At 39.0% G+C, this 15,258-nt stretch overlaps 1 long non-coding RNA gene across 1 annotated transcript; it reads right to left on the bottom strand.

Moving 5' to 3' along the window:
- Window positions 1–2,815: 2,815 nt before the first annotated feature.
- LOC133483053 (uncharacterized) lies at window positions 2,816–14,648 on the bottom strand. Its single transcript, XR_009790001.1, has 3 exons — window positions 14,507–14,648; window positions 6,911–7,036; window positions 2,816–3,367 (listed from the first exon to the last, which is right to left on the bottom strand). It is a non-coding gene; the product is annotated as an uncharacterized LOC133483053 (long non-coding RNA).
- Window positions 14,649–15,258: the final 610 nt, after the last annotated feature.

Raw genomic sequence — 15,258 nt, 5'->3', positions numbered from 1 at the left:
TTCACTGAGATAGACATTTTACAAATTATTTTATTGTCCCAATATCAAAACAAATATATTTTGAAAATCGAATGATAACTGACTCAAACGTCATCTTAAAATGTTATGGGGGGGCTTTAATATTTGTGGCAATTGATAAAAGATTTTCATTTGGATCGTCTGACAAAAACAATGATAACAACCAAAACAGTGTGTCCATATAACATTATTTTCTGCAGCCATCCAGGAAACACAGTTTAAGTCATTTATGTCATATACTGCCCTGCAGTTCTATTATTGGAGCCGGGAAGGCGCTTTGTGTCCTCTACCCCCCCCCCCCCCCCCCCTCTCTGTTTTCAGCACCTGTCTTCAATCAGCCTCATCACCACCGGTGTATATAAGCCTGCCTGTTCCCAGAAATCCTCGCCTAAGTATTGCAGCCTCTCCTAGCGGTACCACGGCCCACCTTATGTCAAGTATGCTGTACTGTTCCTAGTTTCCCTTGTTAATTCTTGTGTGTCCTCGTTCCCAGTGCTGCCCTGTGTTCCTGACCCACCTCATTCCTTCCACCAAGCCAGCCGCCTCTTTTCTCCACTGCCTGCCACCTGTCCACGCCTCCGCCTGCCAACACATTCAGGACCACCTCCATAACCTTTCCTCAATAAACTGTTGATCATTTTACATCTGCCTCCGCCTGCTCTTGGGTCCAGCTACTCCCCACACGTGACAATTTATTTCCATTCACCCATGGCAGCATGATAATAGACTGTAGTTTAAAACTCATTCACTGCCAGCCCTCCCAGTTAACATGGATATTTGACTGATATAGCTGTCAAGGGCAGTGAAAAGGCAGCTGTGCATTTTCCCATCAATAGAATGAAGGAAATACTGCTATGTCACTATCCTCTAGCATTTATAGAAATGTAATTATAATTTCAGATCCAGATTAAAAATATTTTGACCGATGTGCTCATAAACTGTATACAGAATTCACAAAGAGACGTGACAGGTTGCAAATCAAATATGGACAAACAAAATCTGCAAAAATCATTGGTTAAAAATCATGTAAAAATGGACACAGCAAATTCATCAAATAACATGCTATTGATCGCTTTTCAGCAATGGAGTATAGTTTGGTATACTTTTGCATTTGCATTTACATAATCTTAAATTAATAAAAGCTACCAATAAAACTGATCCGTACCGCAGTGTTTAATTCCTGTGTGGCACTGCAGTTAGTTGATTTAGTCTATCTATATAGACACTTCGATGTGTTAACAGGAATGGAAGAACACAAAGGCAACATATCAAAAGTAACACCACAAAAATACTCGATGCCTCCATTGTGTCCCTTTGTTAACTATGTCTCGTTCATCCTCTTGGTTGAATCCTTACATGGGTTACACCGTATTGAGCACACCATTTACGTGGCTGCAGCTGCTGCTAATGTCTCTTGGCCTACAGACTGTCAATGGAAAGGCAAGCCAGATCAGGGTTATCTGTTCTGTGGCAGCCTGAACTCAACAGCATGTCTTGGTGGAAAAATCTCCAGATAAAACTAGACTTTGGACATAAATTTCTGATTTATATTCCCTAGAAATGAGACATGAGATTATCTGGTCACTTGTTGACTAACATGCATGTGATATGGTGTTCATTAACTAATAAGTTCCATAGACACGCGATAGGCTTGAATTGCTTATGCTAGAACAACTAAAAATAGCAGGTTATATTAAGATATTAACTCACAGGTTTTTGCAATTGTTGAGACACTATAAAAGCATCCCACCACAGCACTCATCAGTAGCACTGCATTGCTCATTTCCCACATCCTGTCCTGTCCTTTTCTGTCCTCTCTCATCATCTTGTCCTATTGGTTAGTTGTTGCATGTCCTCACCGGGTTGTCGTCCCCCCCCCCCCGCATCCACAAATAAAAACACGATTTGACTGTTGTAACATTACTTGTGGCCAAATATCTAGAATGTCTATTGTTCTGTTGTGGTTCGCACCCCTATTCCCCCTGTCCTGTCCTTCGGTCTGTCCCCGAAAACCCTCTTCTGTCCAGCTGCATTTTCAATAAACATCAGAATACCAGTAATTAAAAAATAAGCAGAGGGAGTACTTCAAACTCCCCAGTTGCACAGCAAAACTGTTCCAGCACAAAACGCATACAGAGCCACCATTCTGCATGGCGATGCAGATGAACAGGACAGGTTGAAAGAAATAGAAAAAAGAAAAAAAAGATTATCTGGCCACGTACGAGATTATAGAATTATTGGAGAACTAGAGCTACTTCCAAAAATAGTGAGACAAGACTGTCATATCTAATAGTACTCATAGATTAACTGAAGATCTTTTCATTTGAGTTCAGCGAATGCTGTATCTGATATGATGAGGTAAATGTTACAAGATAAACAGGCTGCAGTAGAACTGCACACCTTTTCTCAACATTGAGGTGAAATGATCCATGTCTAGATTTATGTGAACTGAGCTTTCCGTTTCATTTATCATCATAATGAAAATAATGATTTATATAAACTTAATTCAATTTGGATTGGTAGATTTAGGAAATTATCTTTGCCACCTACTTCTACAACTATGTATTTACATTTCTATACAACGGATACTTGATGTACAGTATATGGTCGTGACTTGCTCTGTGTGACTTGCTCTTGTGTGACTTGCTCTCGAAATAAAGGGCGTTGACACAAACCTTAAAAAAAAAATATATAAAAAAAAAATATATATATATATATATATATATATATATATATATATATATATATACAGTTTATAGTTTGACATATAATATTTTAGTGTTGTTTTGGTCTAAAGCAATGTTTCAAATGCAACTATACGATAAGAGAAATTAAGACGAGCTCAAAAATAATTGGAGGAGAATAGATGTTGAGAAACAATTGCACCCCTCCAAAACAGGGACAAATCTGTGAATTCAAACTTCAAGGGGAAAAAAAAGGACAAAATCACAAACGCGACTGACCCGGAGCTTCAGTTGTCATCGTCAAGCCCATGACGGTGCTGGCTCAGACAGAAAGTGAATAGTTGTAAAAATGTTGTTTAAGTAAAAATGTCCTCAGTGGCCTGCATGAGATAATACTTGTGTTTCATTCGCCATATGTGGCTCTCTGTGTCTTGGTGCATTAAAAAACAAACAAACAAAACAATCTGCACACTGGTACACATCGTGGAGGTTTGGACATTGATCTAATGAATCCCATTGAGGATGTGCTTGTGCAGCAGCTCCTCTTTGTGGTTGTGCATGGTAGGTGTCACCGCTTCATCCCGCAGTCTAGCATTCTTCTGGATTTCCTCCAAATAGTCATTCTGGAGAAGGCATCCATTCTCAAACACAGTCACCAACAGATCCTTAAGAACACACAGAAACAGGCAACACATTGAAACAGAGATCATCAGCGCTTGCAAGCAAACAACAGCAAAAGTATGTAAAAAGTGGCTTAAAATATTTTCATGAATCCACCACAATGATATTGTGTATTGTATTAATTGTCCATAACAAATTGGACAACCATTTGGAAAGTGGACACAATTGGCCTTTTCTATTAATAACGATTATGTGGGTCACAAGACCTACGGGGTTTTCTCTTGAAATTGGAGAACCTGACACTATATTATATAGAGTAGCACTGTCTTAATAACAATTATAATATTTAGTTTATCCATCCATCCATTTTCTGAGCTGCTTCTCCTCACTAGGGTCGCGGGCGTGCTGGAGCCTATCCCAGCTGTCATCGGGCAGGAGGCGGGGTACACCCTGAACTGGTTGCCAGCCAATCGCAGGGCACATAGAAACAAACAACCATTCGCACTCACAGTCACACCTACGGGCAATTTAGAGTCTCCAATTTATGCATGTTTTTGGGATGTGGGAGGAAACCGGAGTGCCCGGAGAAAACCCACACAGGCACGGGGAGAACATGCAAACTCCACACAGGCAGGACCGGGGATTGAACCCCGCTCCTCAGAACTGTGAGGCTGACGCTCTAACCAGTTGGCCACCGTGCCGCCCATATTTATGATATATGAGCAATGGGCATCTGAGTTTTTAGTTACTTTATTTAGCTACATGAGAAGAAAAACAGTAAACAGAAACACCTTGACGATAAGTCATCATTGCGAACAATAACCACAATTATAAACATGTATAAACAATACCTTTTTGACAATGTAAATCAAAACTGAGAATTACAGTAAACGTCTGCTCTTTGCAGGGAATAGGGACCAAGCCCTGCTGTGAATAGTGAAAAGGTGCGAGTAATTATCACTATTATTGCCCAAAGGTGCCACAAGATGGCGGCACAGCACTACTTATGTCTAAATAAAACTCCTCAAAGTACTTCACCATGCTTCCTTGCCACCAGAAAGTGCCAAAGCAATATTGCTTTTGGCATAAGCGCAAAAACAGAGAATAGATGAGATTTTCAGTGAAGTATGGTCGCCCCCACCGCAAAAACAAAAACAGGGAAAAGGCAAATTTACCAAGGCCTAATTGCAAACATGCGGGGGTTACAGTATTGTCTTTATAAAGTCAAGTTGTTGATATAGTTCTTCAATTGATGTCATTAGCTTGTGCAGGTATAGTGGTAATAGGCCTGTCACAGTAATTACTACATCGACTTAACTTTCGATAAATAAAATGGACACAATAGTTTTTTTCAGACACAATAAATTCTCATTGTTGCGGTGACATGAGCTGACGGCGAGTTGGACGCCTCCACTGCGAAGTAGCCTGCTTTTAGCGGCTAGGTGAGTATGTATTAGCCGCTAGTGGGCTCGTGGACCGCCGGCAGACCGGCGTTGGCTCTGTCCAATACTCCACAGCCTTGAACCATGCGGTGCGCGTAGATCCACACAACATAGACATATAAGGTAAAGTTAACTGTTTATTAGGTTCGCTAGTCTACGAGCTAACGAGCTACCAAGCGAAAGACTAAACAGCTCGCTTGACTGCAGTGAGGTCATTTAAAACAGGTAGTCAGAGCTTTTGTGTTAGTCCCCACATCTCACACACACACACACACACACAGAGAGAGGAAAGTTAACTGTTTATTAACCATAACAGCAGTGGAACACGTTTTCAGCCAGTGGTTGACTCCAGCGACCGTATTTGACTGACAGGTAAAGGGCTTGTCTCCAGCGCCTTCAGTGGACATGCCCACACAGTCCTGCAGCTCGAGGGCGGGCCTTATTTTTCATGATTTTCAGAGCCTTGATTTTTTTTTTATTCATTCAAATTTGGCTGGCTTTTAAGAAACACTATTTTCTGTGGTGTGTCAAATTTATAGGACATTTTTTTGGGCCTCTTTAGTGGGTTAATGACTCTACACCTCTGTGCCAAATGTTTAATATTTAAGTGCAATTTTTGTGAACAGAGCCAGAGTCTTTTATTTCTACAGTATATTGTTTTTGTATTCATCCACGATATTTTATTTATTGTTCTACATTTCAATGACAATGTTTGGTATTATAACAGTTTAGGTTAAGCACTGGTTATGTTGCAATTTAAATATATATTTTGTTATTTGTTTTATTTAAGTTATTTTGCAGGATTTCCAAATATAATTGTTATTTATTTTATTCAATTGTAGTACATTCTTACTTTTAAAGTCACTCTATGTAACCCATTGGTTAATAATAAATGGGTCAGTTTCTCCTCATACCTATTGTTGCTGATTATTGCTCTATGTTTGAGTAATATCACTTCATCAAGCCTTTTCCAACATTGCATACTACAAAATAAGTAAAGTATGTATGATTTTTACAGATATCAGATCGGACTGATATTGGTATCGGCCAAAATTGAAGGCTGCAATATCGGTATCAGATCGAAAATGAAAAAGTTGGATCGGGAAATCCCTCACACTTATTTTTATTTATTTATTTTTTTTAAATCAGTATGTATGATTAAAAAAATGCGGAGTATTGCGTGAAAACCCACTACTTTAAAGAAATAAAACACAAACTAAACATGATGACAGTTTATTGCTCATTAACTTTAACTTAGGGGGGTGTAAGAGGAGGCGTACTACAGCTCCTCAATGAAGAAGAGCCTTTTCTTTTCCAAGTCATTGGTTGATTTTTGCACAAGAAACTGATTCAGGGAAAATTGTCCTTTTCTGCTCAGAAAAAAAATCTGAAAGTGGGACATCACATTGTCATTTAAAAGATGAATTGCTCTGATGGCCAATTTGCTGCACATTTCTTCAGATCATTGTCATCATTTAATTCATGTTTTTTTTTTCATTCCCTCGCTCTCATTTTTTTTAGTCTAATAAAGAGCAATAAACAACAACAAAGATCCAGTTGTCACCTACTTTCATTTTCATTCATAAAAAACACAGCGCTGCTGGTCACATCTGGATTGGCCTAATGGGCATAGACAGAACTTCCGCCGAGCATATGCATGCATGGAGACCTATTTTGACGTTATTACGCTACGGTATTAACCAACCACTCATTAAGAGAAACTAAATTCAATAAATAACATACATACAGTAAATAGTGTTTTTTGATGAAAATAAAATGATCCCCAGGATTTTTTGTTTTTTTACCAATCACAAATGTAATAGTTTTGGATGATCGAGAATGCAGAGGCAGAACCTCCGCCACAAGCGTAGCAGATTTCCGCCTACGCCGCAGCGCGGAGCAGAAAACTTGTTTTCAGCTTACAGCAATGCGTTAAACACGCCGTCTGTAAATGATCGTCACGCAGCGCGAGTAGAAGCACAACAGATCCTTACATTCGTCCATACCAAAACCACTCGCAGACTGAAAATAATATGAAACTAGAGGTAAATTTTCAACGGAAATTTTGGACGTAACCACAATTGCACGTAAACAGGGCCGTTCATAAACCAAAGTTGCACTGTACATTATAACCTATAATTATACTTCATCAGGTTTGCCGGCCCCTCTTTCTACAGTGTCCAAGAATCCATCAGAGTTGCTTCTCAGTGATAGACGATCCCTTTTTGACCCCTTCGACGTGTCTGTCACAGGCTGCTTGTACACATCCATCTGTAAGAGATGCACAATGGAATAAATATTCTTGAGAAAAAACAGATGTCTGCTCAGCGTCTGTGCAATTCAACTAAAAATAAAATGCTTTCAAGACAAGAACTAAACAACTGAGATAATGTGACAACGTGCACACCATCTTATAATTGCAGATAGGGCTCTGTTCAGAATTAACCAATCACATTCAAACTCATGGTAAATAGGAGTCAGTGCACACCTCCCACCATTTAAAGTGCCTCTAACTAAGCCCAATAATAAAGTTAATCTCTTACAGTTGGCTTTTTCTGACATTTTTGCTGTCAATCTAGCAGAAGCCTGAAGGTTTTGAGCTAACACTGACTGCTATTTGGAAATGTTCATAATTCCCCAAAACTTGAGTAAGGCTTGCTTTGGAGCTCAAGAAAAACAACTACAAAGCATGATTCTGTCTCCACCATGGTCCACTATAGCTATGGTGCTCTTCTGGTGATGAGCAGTGTTGGGTTTGTTCCAAACATACTGTACCTTGTAGAATTATGGCCAAAACGTTCAACCTTGGTATCATTAGACCGTAACACATTTTCCTAAATGTGCTTGGGAGATTTCAAGTGTGTTTTTGCCAAATGTAGCCACGCTTGGATGTTGTCTTTAGTAAGATAATGCTTCCATCTTGCCACCCTTCACTTTAGCCCAGACATATGAAGGAGATTTACATACATTACAGTCCCCTTGTTAAATATATTCTAGAAGTTATCAATTATTTGCTTAGCTTGCATTAGTATTATGGACGATTTTAGATGTCTCGCCTTCAAAAAGATGACTCAGCATCATCCGATGGAAGGGCGCCTGGACCAAGGACGTGATCGGATGTGGTCGGAGACGTGACAGGTGTTGGTCCAATGTTTTGTGTTGTGTCTTATTGTTTAGAACATTATGTCTGGGAAAAACCCTCCTATTTTCAAATAAATGCAGGAGCGACGGGAGAGATTGTTTAGAGCGTGTTGAGAGGCTGTGATCTGAACAATCTCCCATACGCCCTCCTCATGAGAAAAAGAAACCAGTGTCTTCATTCCTTTTGTGTCTATTTTTTATAATGTTGGGTAAGATAAATCCAACTTTAAATTGGTCCTTCGAGCCGGATGTCAACACACCCGAGGATTCCAGTTGTGGAGCCGACTTCCAGTTAAGAGACCGTGGCCACGGCAAGTAAGACCCTTTACGGGACTGGTCTTCGTTCTCCTCAACTTGGATCTGAAGGTTGACGACAATCCACAGGATTGAAGATGACTGGTGAGTTAAATTTGAAATTTTTTTTTAGGAAAAAGGACGCCGGAGTCCACAAATTCCGCGAGGACGGCGGAGTCCTGTATGTACTTAAATTCCGTGTTTAATAAACCTTGTGTAATACTAGTCACTGGCAAGTAATGAGGGACGGCGGAGTCCGACATATTCCGCGAGGACGCCGGAGTCCTGTACGTACTTAAATTCCGTGTTTAATGAATAAAGAAACTAGGAAAGTTTCGTGGCGTCATAGTTAAATTCCGTATAGGACGGCGGAGTCCTCTAATGAGCTGTTGACAGACGTAGTTAAATTCCGTATGGGACGGCGGAGTCCTCTGACGAGCCAGTGTGAATGAAAACTGTTTGAATGAGAGTGTAAATGGGAAATGGGAAACCACTAGGTTTTTCATTCCATACCAAAACAGTGGGAAAGTAAACGGTGGACTTTTGTGGATGCAAAGGCAAGAATTCTCCACTCGAAAGAGTTGAAGTGAGAATTACCACAGAAAGTAAATTTGAATCACCGTCCTACTGAAAAAAAAAAAAAAGACAGTGTTCTAGACTACCCTAGGTAGTATTACACTGAACCAAATTCTTTCAAATGGGGAAAGGAAGTAGTAAAATAAAAAACAGGAATACACTGCAGTGTAAAGGTTGGAGGTTCATTAAATTAAATTTAAAAGAAAAAAAAAACAGGATCCTGATAAAATTTCATATTTAGAGACAGGATAACCGAACACGGCTTTAATGGTTGGTTAAATACACAAAAAATAGCCGCGTTGCAGGAATCAAATTATATAAAAAAATAAAAGACAAACCACCGTTAAACATGGGAAAGGCCCTGTTGTCTGCAGCCTTGCAGCTTATCACAAAAATAGAAGATAAAAAAGAATGTGATGAGCTGCAGTAATACAGAGAGCAGCATTCACATTTGAGAAAAAAAAAATATATATATACATTTACTAGATTACCGCAAGGTTACTGTGAAAGTCCAACTATTTATTCACAAGTTATGACAACACGCATGTCTTCTGGCATCTACAGATGGAGAGACATGCAAAGATTCATTGACCTTACTGCATCATCTAACAGAAGAGGGACATAAAGTTAACAAAAATAAATTGCAATGATGTAAAAGACAAGTTAAATATCTAGGCCATAATTTAAGTATAGGAGGAAAGACTAATTAGAAGACAGGAGAGCTATAGTCTTAAAAAATCCTAAACCACAGACGAAGAAACATATAATAATCATTTTTAGGTCTGACAAATTATTGTAGAGCATGGATTCCAAACTATGCAGAAATTGTTGCACCATTGTCAAAATTAATGTATGAAAACAACCTTAAAATTACATCACCTGTTTAATGGAGTACAGAGGCAGAAAAGGCCTTCTGTGACATTAAACAACATTTTGTGTCCAGTGCTGCGCTAGGCCTTCCAAATTTAATGATAAAACATTCATTCAAATGGTAGATTGTAAAAGCTATTGCATGACCTCCGTACTTACACAACAATACGGTGATAAGCTAAGACCAATAGCTTATTTTTCAACTAGAGAGCAGTTCACCCTAAAGGTCCCACATACAGTGTCTGCTCTCCTATTGCAAACCAATATGGCGTTTTTATCACCTGCAAGACATTTATCTTGCATTGCCATCTTGCTATCACAACCACATTTGACTGTTGAGCGATTCACAACCTTAAATCCAGCCACACTAATACCCAGCCACGCAGCATGATTGACAGGAATTGGCTGAACAAGCTGCTGAATTAGTAGCATTAACCGAGGCATGCAAACTCATGATAAATAAAGATGGTACAATCTATACTGATAGCCAATATGAGTATTCCACAACAAGAACGCAATTATTGGGAAAAACAAAGTGCAAAACTACAAAATGAAATTTACATTAGCACAGGAAAAAAAAAAAAAAAAAAACCTATTCAAATGGGCTGCTATATTAAGCCATGCTGTGTCACATGTCTCAACCGGAGGGATGGTGGCACAGATAGATTGACACTTTACAGCCCTAAAAAATAGCAGAAAGAAACACGTGGGTTCATTTAACACACTGTAAAAGAGTCATTTCAGCTGAGTACTCAAATAGGGAAGGTGAGCAAAAGTCTGATAACGGAGCGGGAGCAGATGTGTAGATTCTGAAAACGCTTGCTGGTCAGTGAAGAAAAAAGACACCAACCCTTTTAGTGAGAACTCAGCAGAAAGGCACACCCACGTTGGTTATGAGATTCGATAAGTTGTTACGTAGCAACTTTGGCTACTATGGTGTTGGTTTTGTTTTTGTAGTACATGGGACGTCCCACCCTCAATGATAAAACCCATTTTTTTTGATAGAAAATCACCTACCAACTGGACCAATATGACAAACCCAATAATAAAAATTTTGAATCATTAACTCGTGTCAAAAGGAGTACAGCTGATGATCAAAATTGTGGGCATGGCCTCCAAACGCGGCAAAAAGGTTTAATATTTTGTGCCCCCCAAAATCAAGCTGCTTTAATCATAATTCCATATGCGGCTCTCACCAATGATGCTCAAGAGAATGGGCAGAATTGGGGATTTAGATATGACTGGTATGCAACTATAGGTTTTGAATGGGAACACCTTATTGGTGAAACAGGTTATGATTGGTCCAGTTGGTCAAAAAAAAACAGCAAAAGAACATAGAAAGAAGTTTAACCTAAGCAAAACGGCCCATAGTTTAATATTGAAATACAAATCAAGTCACCCAATGTGTTTGATAGTGAGCTTGTGGGCCTATTCTGGTGGAAAAGATCCCCACTTCCAAGTAGTATTGTGTTATAGGAACCGTGTTAAACCAAAAATGCCATTGAAAACTTCAAAGAAAGGTAGACAAATTTTAATGGTTAACAACATAACTACTGATGATTGGTTCCTTATTGTCACAGGAGTTTCAGGACAAAATAACAATTGGTTACTATTGATGGAACAAGCAGCAAATGTAGCGAGAAAAGATTGTGTTGTTTGCATGGGTCCCAGGCCTTTGTTGCGCATAGTTCCGGCATAATTATCACAAGATTGTATTATTCCATTTGCACACTGATTGAGGAGCATCTGCAACATTTGCACAACCATTGTCCCAGATTATCGCACTACTCGTCACTTTAAACCGCATACACTCCTTGAAGTCTCAGCGCCCTTTGCACAATGGTCATTGCACCGGACTATTGCGATATTAGTCATTCAAACTGCTGCTAGAGGACTGCATCTTTTTGCACAATTGTTTTTTGTCAATGTCTTTATTTCTCCAAAGTGTTCTGTAAATTGACTGTCTGTTGTACTAGAGCGGCTCCAACTACCGGAGACAAATTCCTTGTGTGTTTTGGACATACTTGACAAAAAAGAGATTTATCCTGGCAGAGGAAAAATTATCCAACATAAAACATACATCGACGCCATAGGTGTTCCTCGTGGGGTTCCTAATCAATACAAATTAGCTGACCAAGTTGCAGGAGGATTTGAATACTTCATATGCTGTTGGTGTACGATTAATAAAAATGTTGATGGGATAAACTATATCCACTTCAATGTACAGAGATTAGGAAATTGCACTCAGAGTGGGTTGGAAGCTGTGCACGAGCAGCTCAAGGACGTTCCAAAGACCGCATAGCTGTCGACATGCTCCTCGCAAGAGAGGGAGGTGTTTGCGGTATGTTTGGAGAACAAACAATACTGCTTCAGATGGCAGCTTGACCAGAGCCATCGATGGTCTACGGACCCTCAATCAACACTCCTTGTGAAACAGCTGAATGGACGTTTTTGGTAAATATAAAACCCTAATTTCACCAATATTGATATCAATTGCTGTTTTTGCAGCCATTCTGACATTGTGTGGATGTTGTTGTATCCCATGCATTCGGGCATTAATCAGTAAATTAATCACCACAGCCATAACCCACATGGAACCGTATGGAGCAGATTTATCCTTAATTGGAGGTTGATAATAATGACGATGATGATGATGATGATGATGTTGTTTTACCTGATTTGTTTCCTGATCCAGGTGATTACGATGTTTAAACTACAACATTCATGTATGACAAGTTTACTCTGAGTGTAAATGTATTTGTTTCATAAAAATGATTCTACAGTTAAAAATCCAAATGAAGTGACTGTAAGATGATATGAGAATTTGTGCAAATACATGATAAACAGGAGGGAAATGTTAAATATATTCTAGAAGTTATCATTTATTTGCTTAGCTTGCATTAGTATTATGGACGATTTTAGATGTCTCGCCTTCAAAAAGATGACTCAGCATCATCCGATGGAAGGGCGCCTGGACCAAGGACGTGATCGGATGTGGTCGGGGACGTGACAGGTGTTGGTCCAATGTTTTGTGTTGTGTCTTATTGTTTAGAACATTATGTCTGGGAAAAACCCTCCTATTTTCAAATAAATGCAGGAGCGACGGGAGAGATTGTTTAGAGCGTGTTGAGAGGCTGTGATCTGAAGAATCTCCCATACGCCCTCCTCATGAGAAAAAGAAACCAGTGTCTTCATTCCTTTTGTGTCTATTTTTTATAATGTTGGGTAAGATAAATCCAACACCCCTCCAAAATTATTGGTCAATTCCTTTCTTTTTGTTGTATACTGAAGGCATTTGGGTTTCAGATCAAAATATGAATATGAGACAAGAGCTCACAATCCCATGTTTCATTTAATGGTATTTACATATATATGTGTTAAACAACTAAGTACAGAGCACCTATGTTTGAAGCCACCCCCTTTTCAAGTGAGCAAAATTATTGGAATTATTATTAAATTAACTTAAAGTGAATAACATTTAATATTTGGTGGCATAACCCTTACTTCCAATAACGGCATCAAACTTGCGACCCATTGACTTCATCCGACTTTTGCATTGTTCATTTGAAATGCTTTTCCAGGCCTTTACTGCAGCCTCTTTGAGTTCTTGTTTGTTTCTGGGGGTTTCTTCCTTCAGTCTCCTCTTCAGGAGGTAAAATACATGCTCTATTTGGTTAAGGTCCGGTGATTGACTTGGCCAGTCTAAGACCTTCCACTTTTCCCCCCTGATGAAGTCCTTTGCTGCGTTGGAAGTGCGTTTTGGGTCATTGTCTTGTTGCATGATGAAGCTTCTCCGGATTAGTTTGGATGCATTTTTTTGTAAACTGCCAGACAAAATGGTTTTGGATAATTTCACCTGTAAAATCTCAGCTGTCGCTCCTATTAAAACTAAGACAATCTTGAGGTGACTTAGAACACCGTGGAGGAGCACAATGATGGTAACACCTCTAAATCAAAGTGGAGGAAAGCAGAATGTAAGTGGAGAAAAACTAAACTCCAAATTGACGATGACCTCTACAGACAAAGTCTTTGTAATTTTAACCAAGAGTTAGTCAGGGCTAGACAGCAACACTTTTCTGAAATCATCAGTAAGAACTTGAACAACACTCTCACTCTGTTTGCTGTGGTTGACAGGCTCACCCCCCCCCCCCCCCCCCCCCCCAATCAGATAGCTCCAGAACTCCTAAAAGCTGATAAATGCAATGAATTTGCTTGTTATTTTAGTGAAATAACATCAGGTTAAATAGCAGCACGAATAGGCAAAATGATAAAATGATACTACATCTGAAGCCACACAGGAAAAACTCTATTACCACATCAGAATTTGACACGGTTGACCAATTTAACAATCCTTGTTAGGACCGTACGGATTTGTTTTTGTGTTAAGCCGAAGAGATATATATGAGTTACTTTTTGGGATGTTGTTACGACCCGGTGTTATTGGTATCGTCGACGTTCAATCACTTATAAGAGGTTGAGTGATAAAAATGAGACAACTTCTCATTATAAGAATGACAAAGATAGAATAGAATTAAAGCAAGGTATTTATTTCAGTGATTACTTAAGGATAAAATGATAATATGACAGAAAGGGTTTATAATATAAAATAAACAATAATAATAACAACAAAAATTGAAAAGAAGTAGAAGTATTTTTAAAAGTAATAAATCATAAAACAAGTATTACCTTTTGAGTGAGCCTTAAGGAGTGATCAAGTCCTACGGAGCCGTGATGCCAATTAATAATAAGATAATTTGGAATATAAGAATCCCTGGACAGCTGACTAGCCCTCTTCCCTATCCACGCAATGTCAATAGCGGTTCTATTAGTTACCTTATTATAATATTCTTTTAGTCTTACCCAATTAAAGAGGAAGATTCAAAGATGAAGTCCTCCTGCCAGCTTGTCCCTGATCATTGCGAGAGGAAAAGAACGTGTATCTCCCTATCTCAATAGAATAAGGAGCCCCGTTTATCAGCATGTGAGGCTTTTATAACCTTGTTTTTTTTCAGAAACTCCCTTTTTCTAAAAATAATCCTTTGTTTACGCTCTCCTGATACGACCTGAGTGTGAAAGTACTTTTTACTTTCACTTCTCAGCGTGTCCTTATTTTGACCTGAGTGGGAAGCACCTGTTTCCCCCTCCGAGTGGCGGTATCTTTCACTTTCACTTCTCAGCGTGTCCTGATTTTGACCTCTTATTTGCTCACCCAAATAGGCTTCTTTAGTAAATACATTCAACTACAAGCACATTTCATATGTTTCCGTAGGTTCTCAGTAAATACATTCAAGCACATTTCATATGTCTTGAACTCAACCAATATATTTCATCACACCATGTTAATTTCTAAGCAATCTGCAATACATGTGTATATGTTAAATGTCAAAATAAATGTATATACATTCATGTGAATACAATTCTCTCATGCATTCAACAGGTACGCCCTTTCCTTCGTAGTACATCTTGTGCTGCGTTGCCTGAGAGAGACACTTTTACACAGGTTACAGTTCTTGCACAAAAGCTGTTCCAAAGCATAATAATACAAAAGTAAGAATAATGTATAGCAGCCTTACTAGGCTTGATGTACTTTTTCAATGATTTCCAAAAGAACA

This window comes from Phyllopteryx taeniolatus, chromosome 9 (assembly GCF_024500385.1).
Source record: "Phyllopteryx taeniolatus isolate TA_2022b chromosome 9, UOR_Ptae_1.2, whole genome shotgun sequence".
Lineage (NCBI taxonomy): Eukaryota > Metazoa > Chordata > Actinopteri > Syngnathiformes > Syngnathidae > Phyllopteryx > Phyllopteryx taeniolatus.
This window is presented reverse-complemented; position numbering and strand designations above follow the sequence as displayed.